The sequence below is a fragment of the Leptidea sinapis genome, chromosome 41 (assembly GCF_905404315.1).
Source record: "Leptidea sinapis chromosome 41, ilLepSina1.1, whole genome shotgun sequence".
Lineage (NCBI taxonomy): Eukaryota > Metazoa > Arthropoda > Insecta > Lepidoptera > Pieridae > Leptidea > Leptidea sinapis.
In genome coordinates this window covers 3033879-3054679 of record NC_066305.1, presented here as the reverse complement: position 1 = coordinate 3054679, position 20801 = coordinate 3033879, and the positions used below count along the sequence as shown (strand labels likewise).

Below are 20801 nucleotides of genomic sequence, written 5' to 3'. Positions count from 1 at the left end.
ACCCCGTCACGGCACGACACGGCTAAGTAGGAACCCTTATGATGCAATCCAAACAGGCTCGAGTGATCGTCATTTAATAATATAATAATTAATGAGACTCGAAATCATTATGTCTGCGTGATGTAGTGGGTTCGATTCTCGGAAATTATCGGTAGGTACAAATTAACAGCCTCGCTACGACGAACTCTTCAATTTGCATACTGATTAATTTTCGCAAAACTAATAGGAGGTTACTACTATAGAAACTCGATGCGATCACGATTCAAATCTCCTTCCCGAATTAGAAATTGATGAATTAACCTATGCAGGTGTGAAGGTTACAAGAATATACTTAGATACTTATATTGAGACACTAAAAAATTTTGTTTTTTTTTTTTAATTTCCCTAGAAATGGCTTAAAAAGTGTATAGATTTGAAAGAGGGACATCTCAAGTCAAATTGGCCAATTTCGTCATATGCAATTATTGGCAATGAATAAGTTATCAATTGCAAAATAGATCTTATAGATGAAGCCAAGACTGCAAAGTCTAAAACCATTACGTCATTAACCTCTTAGCTTAGCAGTACACTTATTGGGTTAAATTACTGAAGGACCAGCTTTAAGCCTCACATCGCCCATAAATTTTGATACCAGGACCACATAGAGAATTCGACGAAAGAAAGCTATGGGTTGAAAGTGAAAGAGTATATGTGGCTAGGCGAGTGAAAGAGAGGAGAGATATATAGTTCGCCGTTGTTCACAGTAAGCCCACAAGGCTTAACACACATAAAAATATTGGTGACTATGAAAAGTTTGGCTTGATTGTAAACGGTTAGTTTTAAATTACATAGGTTATTAAAACCAATAAATCATATTCTGGCCAAATTTGAAATCGAGAACACGCAGTAATGTCTCGACACGGTTTCTTGCGAATAAAACATTATTTTATTTTAATGTGTCTATTAAGATTGCCTTTACACATACCGAAATTTATGACAAGGACGTTATTTACCAAGAAATAAATTTATTTGCATTATAAGACTGTCTCAAAACGCATTAGCATATTTATATGAGAATGTAAAACATGAGAACTCTGAATTAAAATACTTACATCTTTACGTGGCAAGCAGATGTTGACCTGAAACAAAAATAATAATTTATTTTTGTGTGATATGAGGCAAATATAGAAGAAGAACGAAGAAGTGAGAAATATGTATTAAATTTACACGCCTCTCGAAATTAAACGTTTACATAAATCAGTTTTAAAAATTTCAATTCCACCTTCGCACGACACGCCACAAGTTAGGATATCATCCCCACCATCTGGATGTGTGGCGGTCCGCCACAGTGCGGTTTTCAAGGAGCTTTCTTCCACGTACTACAAAGCTGTGGAATGAGCTTCCTATTGCGGTGTTTCCGGGACGATACGACATGGGTACCTTAAAAAAAAGCGCGTACACCTTCCTTAAAGGCCGGCAACGCTCTTATGATTCCACTGGGGTTGCAAGAGAATGTGGGCGGCGGTGATCACTTAACCCCAGGTGACCCGTACGCTCGTTTGTCCCCCTATTCCGTAAAAAAAAATTGCGGCCTTAACTGGATAAACAATTTTCCCAATAATTAAGACTGTATTATACCTCCATATAAAATCCAAATAATAATGAAATCCTTTATTTCAGAACAGAACTTACGAAACTTCAACTTTTTTTGCAAATCTACACACATAAGTAACATTAGTGCATTTGTAAAAAAGATATTGAAATAAAGTTATATATATATTAAAAAACAATAATTGATAAAGTCTTATTTATGTTAATTTGAAAAGGTCCAGATAGTTCACGTTTTAGTATAAAGTCCTGAAGGCACCTTTTCTGTAGAGTATAAAACAGTACTTAAACCTGATGGTCTTCACTGTCATTTATATAGAATAATAAGTAGGTAATATTTCGTGACAGAATTTGGCGAGTCAACATCTCCTGAGTCTCAACTCTCCGTGCTCCTGATATGTGCGAGGTTCAATGGCTGGTCCATGCATCAACTTGTGAAGGGTGCTGCTTGTGGTGCCAGGTCGACCTGTTATAGTTAATATATCATTGTTTTTGTTTGATGCAATTACAAATTATGACAGTAATCACGACCACCATGTACATGAAGCTCTATACACAAACAATGAATTCAAGCTGTAAAGGTTGATGTATCCATTATACGATAGTTTATATTTATACAGTTAATTATTTATTACTTTTTATGAAATAATTTATTAATTTAAACACGATTCATATATTGGACGCAGTATCTTGCAAACTCATTTGTTATTAAAGCCGTTGTAAAATACTCTATTTGATTGAAAAGAGTAGCCCTTGAGTTTCTAGTATGTTCTTTTCACGATCTTAACTATATTATGGTAAATTCAGTAATTTAAAAGAAATATTTTTAGTGACGATTCAAAATGGTTTAGTTTAAGCCTAATTGAATAACGTTTATTTGACTTTGACTACGATGCCTCGTTTAGAGGAGAAATACGTTTATTTTATTACACTCAAGACAATTCAAAAAATTTTGCTAAGTCACGAACGAGTTAAAAAAGGAGGACACCGCACCGTGATATTATTAGCAAGTGAAGCACCGTTATGCTAGTGTGTGTGCGGTTACGGGGGATATTAGTTACACAATTTTTTCTCCCTTAAATAATCATATATGGCCACAAATACTTATAAAGTATCGTTTTTACACTTTTTCACAACGAACGACGGCATTTTAAAAATATTTTATTGAGACGCAAACTGATCTGTCACAGACGATGACAATTCTCATAATGGCAGCCTATCGGCCTGTAGTAGTGTGAGGGTGTGCGTGGGACTATGTATTTACACGTTAATCGGCTTGTTTTGGTGCTACACTGTTATGTAAGGTGACACGGAGTCCTTATTTTTTTACTAGTCCGTGGGATATGTATTATTTATTTTAGTTATATCTCCTCTCAAGTGCAAGTTATATGTTGAAAAACTTTGACCACAATCTGAAGAATAGCAGCGCAGTAAGAAAAACAAACAAACATAATTTAGAAACAATTAACTTCAGCAACAAACATAAAATGCATTTCCTGTTTCCGTGGGAATGACAATACCAAAGAACAATTCCGATGTTTAATAAAATATAATGAGGATGGTTTAAAACATTGGATATAGATTTATATCTCTTATATTTGGGATATTTACTTGCAGCTGGCCCGCAGCGCGGCAGGGGTTCACTTTTTCAGCCATAAATATCAATTCTCGGATGTCGTGTGTTTGTTTTGTATCCGCGACGCGAACGTTTTTAACTCGAGGTATGAAATGTTAAATTGCTTTGGTTTAAAGTTATGCTTTGTTTTTATTTTTGGTATTTGAGAATTGATTGATGATAGTCTCCAGTTCATATATTTATATACATGTTAGATTGATAATAATTTATGTTAGTACCTTAAATAGTTAAAGAAGGTTTCTTTTTTATAAATAAAACATGACTGATTTTCTTGGATGTTCTTTAGAAAAACATTATTCACAGAATTCAAAGTGTTTTAACTCAACTAATAGATGGTACATGTACACATAGGTACATGTAACGTAAAAGTAAACTGTAAAACTGTAACCATAATAAAAAAAAATCTAGATTTCCTTTTTTTTTGTATTCAGATTTAGTCAATCACGATATATGTTGCCACAATACCTCTCAAGAATATACTTTTTAAAAATTTAACATGGATTTTTCACCAAAACCTGGTCATTCATTTCAGCATTTTGCACAAAGGCCTCCCCCGAGCGATTCGGTTCTCTTTATCATCCCACTCCATTTTAATATCGCAAAATATTGTACAATGTATTGGCGCCAAAATGACAAAGCTAAATGACCAATTCAAATTCAAATGTAATATTTTGTTTAATTTTAATTGTAACAGTATTTATGGCATAGCATTTTTTTAAAGTTTTAAATACCATTGCATGTGTTTAACCAGGCGTCATCAGGCACGGTGGCCACTAGTGTACAAATAAGTTTTATTAGATATCATTTCTTTATAAAAAAATACACAAACTTTTTAACAGATTTTATGGCCCGACTAAGTAAAATTGAATATTTGTTATTTTTCATAAATTCAAAATTGCTTTGTCAACTTGTTGTTAATAATTAATTATCCTATCAAGAAATGTATATTATAAATATTAACGCAACATATGTTACAGTCGCCATCTTGTTTAGCAAGTATCAACACGAAATGGCCGCTTCGCAGAGCATCTTTGAAACTAATGTTAAACTATTAAACTACGTTCAAATTGCTGCGGCTAAAGAGTAATGAATCGAATAATTGTACGGTGTTCGAGCAAATCGCTTCGAGAACTAATCTACGTTTATCAATTCGGTAGGATTAATGAAAATGGATCAATTGGATGATTTTCCAGGGCAATTATTGTTTTGATGAGCTTTTACCGACCCGGTTAAAACTAGTTACGTCAGTTTAGGAACTATAATTTGTATTCACTGTTAGAATTCTCTCTCCAATAGCAAAGTTTTAGGAATTTGTTTTGATGTTAATAATATCTAATATATAAAATTCTCGTGTCGTGGTGTTAAACCTTGAACTCCTCCGAAACGGCTTGACCGATTCTCATGAAATTTTGAGTGCATATTGGGTAGGTCTGAAAATCGGACAACATCTATTTTTCATCCCCCTAAATGTTAAGGGTGGTCCACACGAATTTTATTTTTTATTTTTTGACATTTTTTTTAAATTTGTTTGATTATGAGTCAGCATTAAAAAATACATACAACTTCAAATTTTAAACGTTTGCTGGATCAGCTAGTTATACATAAAAAGTTAGCATGGATGATGGTTTGACCGCTCCAACCACCTAAATTCAGACACTATGTTTGCTTCGTAACAATTATTGGTTATGTAAAAAGGTAAGAGAAATATATTCACCTGTATTTCTTATAGAAACGTAGATGTTAAAGTTGAAATTAATATTAAATAATGAATTCTGCGCTCCCTTCAAGCTTCTCAATTAAAAGATACTGCCATTCAAACCTAAATACCTAACCAACGTAGGAAGATCAAATATTTCGCCTTTCAGACATTATAACATTTAGCATGTTACATGGTATGACAGGGCAAATAAATTAAAAAAAAACTTAAAATACTTATTGCTATATTACGAGTTGGTTTAATAAAACTGCAGGAGGGCTTTATTTACCCTACACAGGGATTCTCATGAAAATATTAAAAAAATATTAGATATATATCATAAGTAATTGTAAATAAATACTGATACTTTCGAAGTATTAAATTATATTAAACTAGGAAACCGGTTTCGCACGGACAGTTTACATACATATCTACGTTATGATCTCACTTCTTGAAGTATTTTTAAATATTTTATATTGTGGCTTCATCTGAAGTCCCACATCGTTCATAAATTTTATTTGTGTAATTAATCCCAGAAGTGAGGGTTATCACTTTTAAAATAAAAAAATGGTTTAGATTTGTAGAAGCGACATCTCAAGTCAATTTCCTAATATGCAAATATTGGGGTTGATGATGAAGATGAAGCCACAACTTGAAAGTTGAACATGAAATATGCAAGATTTATCAACGTTACGTCACTCGATCGGTTGGCTCAGTGAAAGAGCACTCACATGGAACGCGAGAGGTCGCGGGTTTGAGTCCCGCATCGTTCATAAATTTTGTTTATAAATTTTATTTGTGTAATTAGTCCCAGAAGTGAGGGTTATCACTTTTAAAATAAAAAAAAATGTTTAGATTTGCAGGAGCGTTTAGTGTTGACCAGGTTATCAACTGTAAAGTAGATAGTGTAGATGAAGCCACAACTTGAAAGTTGAACATGAAATATGCAAGATTTATCAACGATACGTCACTCGATCGGTTGGCTCAGTGAAAGAGCACTCGCACGGAACGCGAGAGGTCGCGGGTTTGAGTCCCGCATCGTTCATAAATTTTGTTTATAAATTTCATTTGTGTAATTAATCCTAGAAGTGAGGGTTATCACTTTAAAAATAACAAATTGTTTAGAAATAAAAGAAAACATATTATTCTAGTTAAACGGATTAATGACCAAAGTATATTATGTATGGGTCAACCTAATTACAAAAAACTATGTAAGTATTACATACATACATACCGTGAGACCGTCAAGTATCTTGGTATTATGGTAGATAACTAGTTAAATTTTCAATGCCACATAGGACAACTAGCAAAACGAGTGCGAAAATTAATTGACATTTTTAAAAATTTGAGAAGTGTAGCTGAAAAGGACTTGATGAAAAACATATATCATGCTTTGTGTCAGTCGATATTAACATATTGCATTACTTCTTGGGGCGGCGCTACAAAATCACACTTCCTTAAAATAGAAAGGGCCCAAAGAGCTATATTGAAAGTAAGTAACTCATTACCAATCTACCATCCCACTACAGAACTCTATAAACTATCAAAGGTTCTAACTGTGCGTCAGCTTTATATCCTGCATACAGTTTTAAAAAAACATAGCCTTACCAGTTACGATCCGGAAAAAAATAAAGCGCAACGGCGAAAGGATACTTGTTTAATACTAGATTCTCCCAAAGATTCTTCTGTGTTCATTGTAATAACCTTTACAATAAGGTAAACAAAGAGCTGTCAATTTACCACCTCAACAGAACTAAATGCAAGCGTATCTTGACAGAGTGGTTACAGAAATTGGACTATACCTCAACTGAAAACCTTCTACACTAATAGTAACTGAGAGTAGAGTACGCCCGCACACACACACACACTCTCACACACACACACACATTTTATTACCAGTAATTTACAAATTTAAAGTCATCTATTGTTATGATCTATTGTTGCTCTTCTAGCTACTAGTACGGATGTGTACTATTTTAATCATTGTGATCCTTATATCTGGGGGTGAGGTCCTGGTGATCTGTAATACAGGATCAACCTACTTCAGACACCAGCTCCTCACAAAATACTATCTGTTAAAAAAAATGTAACACTACTGTACTAGCTTTAAGATCTTTGTGAGGAGAAAATAAATAGATATTATTATTATATTATTATTATACATAAAATCACGCCTCTTTCCCGTAGCGGTAGGCAGAGACCACTTCTTTCCACTTGCTACGATCCTTACATACTTGTTTCGCTTCGTCCACTTTCTTTATTCCTTTCATACATGCTCTCCGGTTTAGGGTACTCTTGACCGGCCAGGTCAGGTTTTTTCAAGACGTCCCCGATTTGACCTTGAAACGTCCGCCTAGGTCTACCCCTTTCAACACTTTCATTCACACTGGCCTTATACACTTTCTTCGTCAATCGTTCTTCATTCATTCTCTCGACATGTCCAAACCGTCTCAGCATACCTTTCTCAATTTTTGTCACAACATCTTCTTTCAGACCACAACGTTTCCTTATCTCACTATTTCTTATCCTGTCACTCAGTTTAACTCCAATCATACTTCTCAACGCTCTCATGTAAGTATTATTACTTACTTAACAAATAAGTATCTACCGAAGGACAACATACATCAAAATGCTTAAATATTAACAATAATTATTGAACAACTACTGATACATCTTCTTGATCTGGCCTTTTCCCATTTTATTTGGGGTCGGCCCTCCGTATCATGTGTCTCCAGGTGGCTCGGTCCTGGGTCGTCTCTTTGTATATGTGGGCATCTTTCAGGTTCTTAATTACTATAGACATCCATGTGATTCGGGGTCTTCCTCGTCCTCGAGGTTTAGTTACAATATCTAACACTTTTCTGCTCATGTGGTTGTATGGTGGCCTCATAACATGTCCGTACCACCGCAGACGGCTCTCCTGCAGTTTATCTGGGATAGGTCTTACTTTAAAGGTGCCTCTTATGTGTATATTTCTGACCTGATCCAGCCTAGTTACACCACCTGCCCACCTGAGCATCTTCATCTCAGCGCAGTGCAATTGATGTTCGTGCTGCTTTTTGAGTGGCCAGCATTCGGCTCCGTATGTCATAGCCGGTCGGACGGCTGCTCTGTATACTCGTCCCTTTATGCGCACGGGCTATCGCATAGCACCCCAGATAGTTCTCTCCATTTCATCCACCCGGTATTTATGCGATGGGTGATATCTGTGTCTATTGACCCATCTTTACTGATGACTGACCCTAGGTACTTGAAATGGTCCACTTCTTTTAGCTGGGTGTTCTGCAGACAGATGGTGTTCTTGCTGTTGATGCCACTAAAGTTACAATGCATGTACTTGGTCTTCTCTCTGCTTATTCGCAGATCTGATGTTTCCAGAGCTTCTCTCCATTTTTCTAAAGTCTGCTGCAGGTTGTTCACATCTTCACTGATGATGACGACATCGTCAGCGTACAAGATGTCCAATGGTGGCGCTCGCTGCAAATTTGAGGTGAGATGGTTCATTACAATATTAAATAACAGAGGACTGAGTGCGGAACCTTGGTGCACGACAACTTTAACATGAAATTCATCGCTTGTTCCGGCTGGACTTCGCACTTTTGTTGATGCTTGGTGGTACATATCTTTGACAATCATTATGTAATGCTCGGGGACACGTGGGCCCTTAGAGCGTGCCAAATTAATTCTCTCGGTATCCGGTCGAAAGCTTTTTATAGGTCGATGAATATCATGTGCAAGTCTTGTTTGTTGTCTCTGTACTTTTCCATCAGTATTCTGACTGAATGTATGGCAACTATTAAATATACTTACTTAAACATACATAAATACATATAAACATTAAAGACAGTGAACAGAGACAAAGACAGAAACAGCAAATTTGTTCATTATGTATCTGTGAACAATAAAGAAAACGTAAATCATTTGTATAATTATGGATTTCCGCAAAGTAACGCCTAATTCGATAATTTTTTTTTTAAGATAATTTGTGTTAATGTGTGTCATTGTGATTTTATTAAGTAAGAACCTATCTACCTAAAGATATAAGTAGTACCTTTACCATCAAAGTATTTCACTGCGTAAAACAAATCTAAGAGCCTATTTACATTAATAAAATAGAGTAGCAGTCCCATGAACCAATAAACCAACCACATTTATTCGAAGCTGACGGAAGCTATCATAGAAATCGTACAAAGTCTTTATCAAGTGATACCTTATCTATTTCTTAATCTGTGTGAGCCTTTCTCCACAGGACTTGAACAGAGAAGACAACCATTTTATTGAAACTTTAAGAGGAAAGTTTTGCAGCTATTTCTCATTTAAAAGATCTCGTCGGCTTTTCTTAGTCTTCTTATTTTTAACACCAGCTCAATATTTATAAGAAATTTGATTAATATTATTATTATAATTTATGCAGGTAAATCTTAGATTATTTATTCGTCTTGATAAACAGACATGAAAACGTCGAAAAAAATTGAGGTTGACAGCTTAACTCTTGTGTTGAGCAATGCACTACGAGATACACTTACGGCCGTTCCCAATATTCAGTCTATCTTGAGATAAAAATCTTAACTATCGTGTATTCTGTCCCAATAAACTTATGCGCACGGTAACTCACCTTATCCGTGCACGCTGTCTGTCAATGAAATTGCAATTCACGCATCACAATATAAGGCGATAAGAAAGACTTATCGGGTATATTGGGACAGCTTCGTATTATTGACAGCTAATTGCTGACACTAGAAGGTAGTGATTTATCTCTATCTGTAGATAGTATATTGGGAACGGCCGTTACACAAATTGACATATAAATCGCGAGTATAAGACGTAGCTTGTCACGCACACTAAAGTAATAAGCTTGGCCTATTTTCTCTAGCAGCAAGAGGCTTTATCTAAGTGTGGAAAGAAGTGGTCTCTGCCTACCCCTACGGGAAAGAGGCGTGATTATATGTATGTATGTTAATCAATACACCATTCAAACGGTACTTAAAATTGCTTGATCATACACACACAAGCCTAATCATACAAATCCGACAACAATAAGCGGAATAATTCAAACAGTCTAACAATAATTTCTGTTTTTTTGTTAATATTGTACCTCTCCGGTCCGGGAAACTGATCGTTCGGTATGCCTCAGATCAGCCTGATTTTGCCGCTCGCGCAGCGTTCTGTCAATGCATACATGTAGTAAGTAAGTAAGTATATCTTTATTTGGAACAATAGATTGCTTATAATTAGGATGATTTGATTGAATGTATCAGAAAGCTTTTGAAACAAGCTATGAGACCATGCAAAATAAACTATCTTATAAACAAAATAAGAGTCAGAACATGGTGACGGAAAAGGGAGCCGTACGGCACACTCGGTTTTGGTGTATCTGAAAAAAGTTTTGGAGGAGGAAAAAGCTGAAAATGAAACCCTGATTTTACACTCTCGATTTATTTCAATGATCATTACAATGTAAAAGAAATAAAAAGAAAATCATAGGACGCACTTCTCTGTAAGTCAGCCTTTGGTGATCTTGGGGTTACGTCTACTGGCAGAAAGAGCGCGCTCGTCTTTTGACGGTGACACAAAATGCTGCCAGTATTCTAGTTACTACATATAATCGTATTATTCATATAGATATAATAATAATATTATCTTTTGAATCTAATTATATCATTATGCATGATAGAAACAAAAATGTTATGAATATAAATAATCGCTTAGTAGTTGCACCAATCTTTAGGCCTTATATACCTTGATATCTGCTTAAAGAGCTGCCTAGTATATGAGTTGTGAAATATATTTTTGGAACGAGTTTTCTTACGCGTTGTTTTCAGGATGATACAACATAAGTACCTCCACAAAAAGAGCGTACACTTCCTAAAAAGTTGGCAGCACTCCTGTGACTTCTCTGGTGTTACAAGAGAGTGGTGATCACTTAACGTCAGGTGACTTCTGTGTATGCAGTGATGTAATGTATGTTCATAGGCACATGGGTGAATTTGCTAGAAACTGTCATAGCCAAAATGTTATCACCAGGAACAGGACATAAACTTATAATGCCTACTACTCGGCTAAGTCGAGTTAGTAAGTCTTTTGTGGGGCGATGTATATGCTTTTACAACAAGATCCCAGAAAATGTTCAAAACAAAAATTTACGTTATTCAAAAGAATTGTTAAAAAACGTTTGTGTGGTAAAGGTTACTATAACATAAATGACTTTCTTAATGATACCACAGATTGGGAAGAGAGCCCTCAGGCTTTTAAATAATAAGTTAAATTGTACAATATTACTTTGTAAACATATTTTTTTGATGAAAAAAAATCCGCTGAGTTTGTTGCGCCCATTTTTCTCAGGTCTAAGGCATTCGTTTTGGAATGGGTGGAAGTTTTTGACTTTCAATAAGTGATATCACATCCTATTTTGAACATTTGAATTTGTGGATGTAACCCTTCTATAAAAATATCTAAAATATATTCCCAAGACATTTGTATGTCAGATATATCCGGTAGATTATCGCTTATAACGCGTCTGCAAGAAACCTCGTAGATGTTGTATGGCGTCTTACATCCTGATAATGCTTGGCTTGCTTCCAGGATCCAAGAGTATCAAAAGTCACTTTATTACCTTGAGGATTATTGCTTTATTGCTGGCAACTCGCTACTGTCAACCCCACCGTGACCGAACTTGTGCGAAGGGGTTCTTTATATTAGCTACAATTTACGAACGGGAATTGAGGACATTATTATTTTTTATGTGAGCTACTGAGAAAAATACTTCCAGAAAGAAAATAATAACTACGGGCTTAATTTGCGATAACTATTATGGTTATGGAAACTTTCTTTATAACTTAAACGAGAAAAAACACAAAAATACCCAGTTCACAATATATCATCAATTTAACAGTGGGAGGCTCCTTTGCACAGGATGCCGGCTAGATTATGGGTAAAAATTATAGTGTTTCAGTCTGAAGGGCGCCATAACTAGTGAAATTACTGGGAAAATGAGACTTAACATTTTAAATCTCAAGGTGACGAGCGCTTTACAGTTTTTCAAGAATCCTGAGCGGCAATGCTTTGGAATGGGCAGGGCGTATCAATTACCATCAGCTGAACGTCCTGCCGTCTTGTCTCTTATTTTCATAAAAATATCAACTGGCATTGGCTAACCTTGAATATATTCGCGATTTGGGGTTTACCTGTACGATGAGATTTAGCCTGAGGTCTATAGAGAGTACTTAGACAATGTTCAGACTTTACTTACGCAAAATGCGATAAAATAAACCTAGTTCAGCTTACCGCTATTTGTTTGCCACAGAAAGCCTTGCAGTTAGCCGTCTCCTTCTAAGAAAATTTATTGAATTAGGCGTTACTTTGCGCAAATCCATAATTATACAAATGATTTAAGTTTTTCTTTAGTGTTAATTCCGCCAATATTTGTTTTCAAAACAATTCGACATCCTCAGGATATAAAATACATTTAAAATGTTCAGAACTTTATCCTGTCCCACCACAATCAAATACCAAATATGTGGGTAGTTTGACATATATTGGTCCAATATCAGATAAAATAGCTAAAATATTTAGGAAAAATAATATTAATGTGTCCTTCCGAATTGACCACAATGTCAGTCGAATATGTAATGGCAAAGATCGATTAAATAATTCCGAAAAATCCGGCGTTTATAAACTAAGTTGTGACACTTGTAACGGGGTATATATAGGTCAAACAGGTCGAAATTAGATTAAAGGAACATATTGCCGCATTTAGGAATAATCATTCCGAAAAATCACACTTCGCGAAACATTTAATTGATACAGGTCACTCACTCGGAAACAATAATAATTTTAATATTTTACATACATGTGAAAAAGGATTTCGCTTAAATATGTCAGAGCAATGAGAAATAATAAAATAGTTGAATGAACAAACAAATTTAGTCCCATCACCTTTGTTACGTGTCTCTTCCGGGGGTAAAACGTCACAACAGCCGACCAATCACAGCGGGTCATTTCATGGGACGAGGGTATAAAAGAGCGGCTTCCGGCTCATTTGACCATCTCAGCGGATACTCCATAGGGAGTGCCGCTTGCGCCTCTCTCTCCCTAAGAGAAGCTCGCCTTCGATGAAGGCTTAGAGGGCACCTGCCCAAAGCTAACTGCAGGTGGTGTTTAGTGGGTAGGCACCTAGGTTTTCACGTGAGTCCCACATAACTAACGCAGACTTAAGCTGCGTTGGTATGCATGAGCATTCACAACCTCCCTCCCGTCGTTATCCCGGAGGGTAGCCCTATTCCTTTGTTTGTGCGCAAAAAAAAACTCATTTGATTCGGTCTCGTGCCAGATTTTGGCGAGACAACACGTCCTGAGGATGCCTCGTGTAGAGGCGAAACACGTGTCGAATTGTTTTGAAAACAAATATTGGCGGAATTAACATTAATCATTTGTCTCCTTCTAACATTGAACGTAACAAAATGTATCAGCGCTTGTCAATAAAATATAGGCCTTAGCGCGTCCGCTTCTCTTAAATTATATTAATTATTGTTTATTAATAACGACAAACAGTGGCTTGTGTCCTAACCAGTTACCACAGGACCACAATATAAACAAAACCTCGCTTACGTAAGCTCGTATTTATTTAATAAAAACTCTATATTTAGTGAATATAATGCACATTTTTCTTTGCACATTAAATCATGCTGCTGGTATTGTATAGAAGATAACAACTTTAAATGGCTAAAAGTTAGTTTCGTACAATACATGGTAAGTTTGGAATGAATTTATGTGCAGGTTGCCAACACCTGTAATGTAACTTTAACCTATCACCCGACGCGACATCGTGGGGTCAGTACGATACGATATAATTATTGATTCAGTTTCCAGTAAGATATTTATTTTTTTATAGGACAACCAGTAGTTGTTACATTCTAATATGCTTAAAATATATCAAACTAGCTGATGATATATTATAACCTAGGTCCTAGAGAATCATTGAGAGCATAATTCAAAGAAATTAACATCTTGACTGTTGCTTCTCAATATATTCTTGATAATGTAATGTATTTTCATAGCCACATAAGTGAATTTGCGAGAAACTGTCATAACCATAATGTTAACACCAGGAACAGACAGAAACTCGGCTAAGTCGAGTTAGTAAGTAAGTCGACTTTTGTGGGGCGATGTATATGCTTTTACAACAAGATCCCAGAAAATGTTCAAAATAAAAGTATTACGTTATTCAAAAGAATTGTTAAAAAACCTTTGTGTGGTAAAGGTTACTATAACATAAATGACTTTCTTAATGATACCACAGATTGCCGCAAAAAGCCCGCTGAGTTTGTTGCGCCCATTCTTCTCAGGCCTGAGGCATTCATTTTGGAATGGGTGGTAGTATATTGACTTTCAATAAGTGATTTCACATCCTATTTTGAATAAAAATATTTGAATTTGAAATATTTGAATTTTAATTTGAATTTGATGCCCGCGACTTCGTCCGCGTAGATAAAGGGTTTTTAAAAATTACGAGCAAGTATGGAATTGAAGATTATCTCATGTCCTATTTCCGTTCCGGTTGCCGTATTCGCTTCCGTTCCCAACATATTATATGAATCTTATTTCGAGGAAGATTGCTATGGCAAACTAAACCTACTATTGGTATAGTTATAGCTCATCGACGTGAATTTCAGTTTTAAAAAAATCCCACCGGAATCATGGTTTTTTCCGGGATTAAATGTACCCTATGTCCTTTCCCAAGCTCTAGGCTATTGCAGTACCAAATTTGATCATAATCGGGTCAGTAGCTCCGGCGTAAAATTGTAATAAACAAACTAACATTCATATTTATAATTTAGTGGGAATATTAACAAATAATTAGTTCAATGTAAAACAAATGAAGGTGTCACAACTTGCACAGTCTTTGCTTCCGTGACAACAAGAACACAATAATAAATAATAAAACAAAAATTATAAAATCAAACACAAAAAATTAATTTAATAAGAACATCAATCATTTGGCGCCTTAAAATCTCGTAATATTTTTTTTAAACTGAGGTAAAGAATCTTTAAAAATATCTACTTCACCACAGATGGAGTTATAAGTTGTTGATAGACGTGGTATGGGAGAAAATTGCTTGAGGTTAGTTTTTGCAAATGGCTGATGGAACATGCCAGCTCCGACCTGCGCACGCCTTGGTACTCGGCGGGGAACTCGTAAGATGATCGAGTGCAAGAGTGATGGACAGTCGAGCTGTTTTCTAATTATTTTGTATAAAAATATTAAATCTAGCATTTGACGTCGAACAGAAAGACTTTTCATGTGTCTCAACTTATCACATAATATCACATATAAGTCTAGAATTACTAGTAATTACAATTGTTGGAAAAATATAGACATAGTATAAACAGAAATTGTAATAAAATTTTGAAAACCAAGAGGAAAACCTAAATTTCTTGTGAATGTCTTGATCAAAATTTATGTATTGGAGCACACTTTACAACTAATCTGTTACGTATATTACAGCCATTATAAAATACTCTATTGATTGAAAAATTTGAGTTTCTTGTATGTTCTTCTCACGAGTTCTACTTTCTGGAACATATGGTAGATTCAGTAATTTAAAAGAAATATTTATTGTAACAATTTAAAAGCACTTTCAGGCTAATTTAATATAGTTTATTTGACTTTGTATAATAAGCAGTCAAGCCTTTAATACTTCTTATCTGAGTCACATCTGAGTGAGATACTCTGATAATCTGTACTTCGCTTGATTCTTAAAACAGGTATTTACCAATCGTCACTGGTAAAATCAAGCATTTACTATAAGCATATAAAAATTGCCTTTTTTACATGCTTTTTTTATTAGCTTCCCCTGTATGTATGTTTGTTTGTAACCGACTCATTTGGGGGCGATTAAACTTCGTAGATTTATCGAGGACCGATGACAATAAATTAATATGATAAATTATTCAATTTTTCTATTTGCTAAATAAGATTTTTGTTAATTTATAAAATTTTCGTCTAGCGACTATAAGGCAGGAATTGATGTTAATTTTAAATTTATAAATAAATTTTCTAATTTTTAGTTCGGTTTTCTATAAAAAGCGTGTTTTTTAACTATTATTTTTACTCCTAACATTTACATAGTCATGTAAATTCTAAGATTTACCAATATACTTTAGAAAACATATGGGCTTTGACATATACATACATACATAGAACAAATACATCGTTTATTTATTTCTACAATCCTTAAGAGGTTTTAAGTGTTTTCATTATTATTTGTGACATATTTCTGATATAAATGATCTTATGTTCACTGATATATTAATTATTTTTATGCGTTTCTGTTACAGCGACAAAATATTGCATATATTTGTATGAGAATGCTAGAGACGCGAAATTTTGCCATAGATGTGCAATGCGCAGCAAAAAACATTCGCTTTAACTGCGGTACGCTCTCGGTCTTTTGTGTTTTGATATGAAATCCATTCATTGCATCACTTATTTCCCTCTTATTCTTCGTCGGATTACTCTTGACAAGTCAGTCGTGGTCACGTCGAACGACGAACGATTCTACGTCAGTTATCCCTGGCTGTTGCTTCTCTGGCACATGTTTTGAGGGGAGTATTGGTTAGGGCTTTGATCTGGTCTGTCCAGCGCATAGGAGACTGTCCTCTTGACCTACTACTTATTTCCCTACAATCCTCATCCTCATATTAAAGGAGATTAATACGCACCGATATTATGTCGTAAAGTGTAAGTGGTGTCGGGGAGAGGGGCAGGTACTGGTAGCTGTAATCAATCAACTCAATAATTGACACTGATAGCCTGTTCAAAGGATATAACGACTTGGTCGCATCGAGTGACGACCACTGGCTATTGCCTTTTTATAATATACTAACTGATCCGACAGACGTTGTTCTATTAGCAATAAAAACACCTTTAATAAATTTGAAATCTAAAACCAATAAAAGAAATAAGATATAAAACAAAAACGTATTTCTGAATGATCCATAATTATCTATGTATCATTCAGACAATGAGACATTCTAGCAAATGACTGCTCCTCGGGGTGCTAAGTCGATTCTGTTGAAATTTCACATTTCAGGGTCCGTATGATTTTTTTTTATTTTATGAAAATAAGGGACGAGCGGAGCAGCACGTTCAACTAATGGTAATTGATACGCCCCGCCCATTACAATGCAGTGCTGCTTAGGATTCTTGAAAAACCCAAATATTCTGAGCGCCACTACAAATGCGCTCGTCACCTTCAGACATAAGATGTTATGTCTCATTTGCCTAGCAATTTTACTAGCTACGGCACCCGTCAGACCAAAACGCAATAATGCTTACACATTACTGCTTCACGGCTGAAATATGCGCCGTTGTGGTACCCATAATCTAGCCGGCATCCTGTGCAAAGGAGCCTCCCACTGGTATCTGAAGAGTAACCAACATAAACTCTATTAAGCCTCCTCTGCCCGTCCGCCCATCTGTTAGCGGCTGTTACTCATAAGGCGTAAGCTTCGATAGTTTGTTAAGCTGGTAGATGATAAATGTATAACTTTGAAATTTATAACTGTCAGTGATTATATCAGTCTAATAAATGATTATTTCTTAGTTTTATTTCTGAGTTTAAAACAGAGACTTTTAGCTAGATTTACAGTATGACGATATTATGAAGATTTACTTTATTAGGAACTTTTTGAACAAATTTCCCAATAAATAAATGAATGACTATTGTTAGATGAGCGCATGCGCCCACAGGTCCGTCTGTTCACCCTACCACTTACTGCTACGCGCTCCTCGATTAGCGTCTAATCTTTGCGTCCGTGTGTTGACTATGCGATACGTAATTAATTAGTTAACTTTCGTTTAAGTATACTAAGTCGTAATTTAGTGTTAATTTTTAATGTTATTATTGATTCGTATATTATGATCCAGTCATGTTAAATATCCAGTCATGTTGAACATACAATAATAAATACATAAGATAAAATTTAAATCAAGGCTTAGAATAAATTAAATTAGTAATACTTTCATGGGTTTCACGAAATAATAAATTATTTAACAAGCTAAGTATTTAACTAAAATAAACTGTACCTAATAAATTTGCGTGTAATACTTATATGCAAAACTTGAAGTTTTATTTTGTTTTTTCCATTACCAAAGTAATGTTGAAGTGACGAATTCAAATAAAACAATAATATCGCTACTCAGAACTGCGGACCACATGCATCATCTAGATAAACATCATTATTAATTTTTATATTCTCGGGCACGTCTCAGGCGACAAGCGCGGGGAGAGGCGCGGGGAGAGGCGCGGGGTAGATACCCTGTGAATCTTGATAAGAATGTGAGATAATATTAAATTTATGTATTCAGACTATTTACCACTCAATCTTTGGTCAAAGCAATTGAGATGCTGCTCATAATTTTCATCCAGCAATAGGAGTAGGAGGAAATATCATTTTACACTATAAATTTCACATAAATATTTCGGATATACCAAATACAAAATGCGAAAACTCAATATCAACTGAAGTGTCACAATCAGTTTTTCGATTGAGTCTATTTTAAGTAATGGTTCCGAATACCACTGTAAATGGACATCACTCTATTAAATTTATAAAACCGTCTTCTCAAACATTAAAATGTTCAGTTGTTAAAAGTACGATAACATTCGCAAGATCGTTTCCGAATGTTATTTATATCTATTTATATCGGACTGTGACCATATTAAGAATAGAATGGCGATTTTAGTCACGCTATACTGAATTCTGAACAAATTCCTTAACTAATAATAATTCTTATGAATATGTTTATTTTCTTGAACCTAATATTGATATGATTATAATCTTAAATGAACTGTATTAACAAACGGAATTATAAAAATATTAATAGTGCTTATAATTTAATTAATTGAAGCAATTTACAATTATGCCTTATATTTAGCCCTTAGAAAAGTTATTTCTAAACTTTATCTATGTGTGGACTAAAATTGATTATACCTACAAATAAATCATAAAGTGTCGGGAGAGGAATCTAGGTCATAGGGAAAACCCTGCGTCTATTCCTATTGCATGTTCGGATATGTTAGGTTAAATGAACCTTATTAAATATACCGCTACCCGCTCCGTCTATCAGCATGCACAAAGCCTCAGCCAATCTGTGCCGCGTCACATTCAATAAATACATAATTAATAACAATACAACTAGACAGACAGGCAAGTTAACTCAATCGGGGCGGAGATCTCTGATTTATATAATCTAACCATTTAAATTCATTTGTAACGATCATTTTAATAGGAAATTGTCTAAAATATATATTTCACTTCACTCATTCTCAAAGAACCGTGAAGTGAAGTCCCAGGTTCAAGGGTGTTGTAAGAGGCGACCAAGGGCTTTAACAAGTGGGAGGCTTCTTTGCACAGGATGCCGGCTAGATTATGGGTACCACAACGGCGCCTTTTTCTGCCGTGAAGCAGCAATGTGTAAGAATTATTGTGTTTCGGACTGAAGGGCGCTATATCTAGAGAAATTGCTGGGCAAATGAGACTTAACATCTTATGTCTCAAGATGCCGAGCGCAATTGTAGTGTAATAAGCAGGGCGTATCAATTACCAGCGGCTGAACGTCCTACTCGTGTGTAAGGACTTTTTGTGTGCTGTGATGTGTGCGTGATATAATTTTGGTAAAAATGCGAGACGCAATTCGACATAGACCTACTAGATCTACCTTTACGCCGATTTGTCAATCTCGTGAGGATATGGATACGAGGGGAGACTTCAGTAAGGGCTGGTGAGGTGACAAGGCAAGCGACCAGGAAATCGAACTCGAAACCGAACATAAGTCAAGCAATGCGGACGCGAACGTAATGCCGACGGAATATATATCAGATCGGTTACACTCTCTAGGGTTGTCACTCACGTACTTTTTTTCTATTGTTGTTATGCGTATGGTGTAACAGTTACCAGGTAAATTAATTTAATTACTACTAGTAATAAGAATTGGGCAATACATACATCTTCTGGAAGCGTAAATTTGATAAGATGTCATTGGTATATTCATTTATCATTCTAATTTCATCACTTACATATAACTTTCAATGTATTCTATTATGCGTCCATTTCATGACTGTCTGATGCACAGCCGGTCATAAGAATTTGAATAAATATTCAAATATTTTTATTTCAAATAATAATAATATTGACACACTTTTTACACAAATTATCTTGCCCCAAATTAGGCCTGTGTTTTGGGTTGCAAGACAACGATATATTTAATACAATATAATTACTGAAATATACAAAAATCGATATAAACATTCATGACCCGGAAACAAACATCTATATTCATCATATAAATGCTTCCACCTACCGGGATTCGAACCTGGGAACCTCTAGCTTAGCTTAGGTAGGATCGCTAACCACTCGGCTATACATGTCGTCGAAATAGGATTTAAAATCACTTCGTAACGTTAAAAAATTGCTACTAAGAATATATCGGTGGCGCGACAGCTTCAATCGTTGGCTCGTAACTCGGCGCCCTCGGTTTGATCTTCGCTCGGCACGTATCAATGTGTTTTTTGGTTTTAGAAATCTGCATATATATATACATATATATATATCATAAAAATAACTACTTAAGAATTTTTTTTTCGATTCAATTCATACGTGTGTACACACACTTTTTTAAATGTTTAATTTGTTTGTTTAAAAATTTAAACCTCGATTACTTACTTTAATTTAAATTATTATTATTACATATATATGTTCATTTAAAGCGCCACGCTGTATAATATTCTTATCTAACTAAACGAATGCTGTTGACAGCCCTAATGGTAAAACACAAGTGTCAAAAGGCAACAAAAGGCGGGTGCGGCCGCGCTCGAGTCG

At 35.2% G+C, this 20801-nt stretch overlaps 1 protein-coding gene across 1 annotated transcript in view; it reads right to left on the bottom strand.

Moving 5' to 3' along the window:
- LOC126976526 (frizzled-2) overlaps positions 1-20801 on the bottom strand; it is a 252429-nt gene that overhangs the window by 109635 nt on the left and 121993 nt on the right. Inside the window, exon 3 of the mRNA XM_050824903.1 lies at positions 1092-1118. The gene's annotated coding sequence lies outside the window, so the exon portion shown is untranslated. The remainder of the gene's footprint in view (positions 1-1091; positions 1119-20801) is intronic.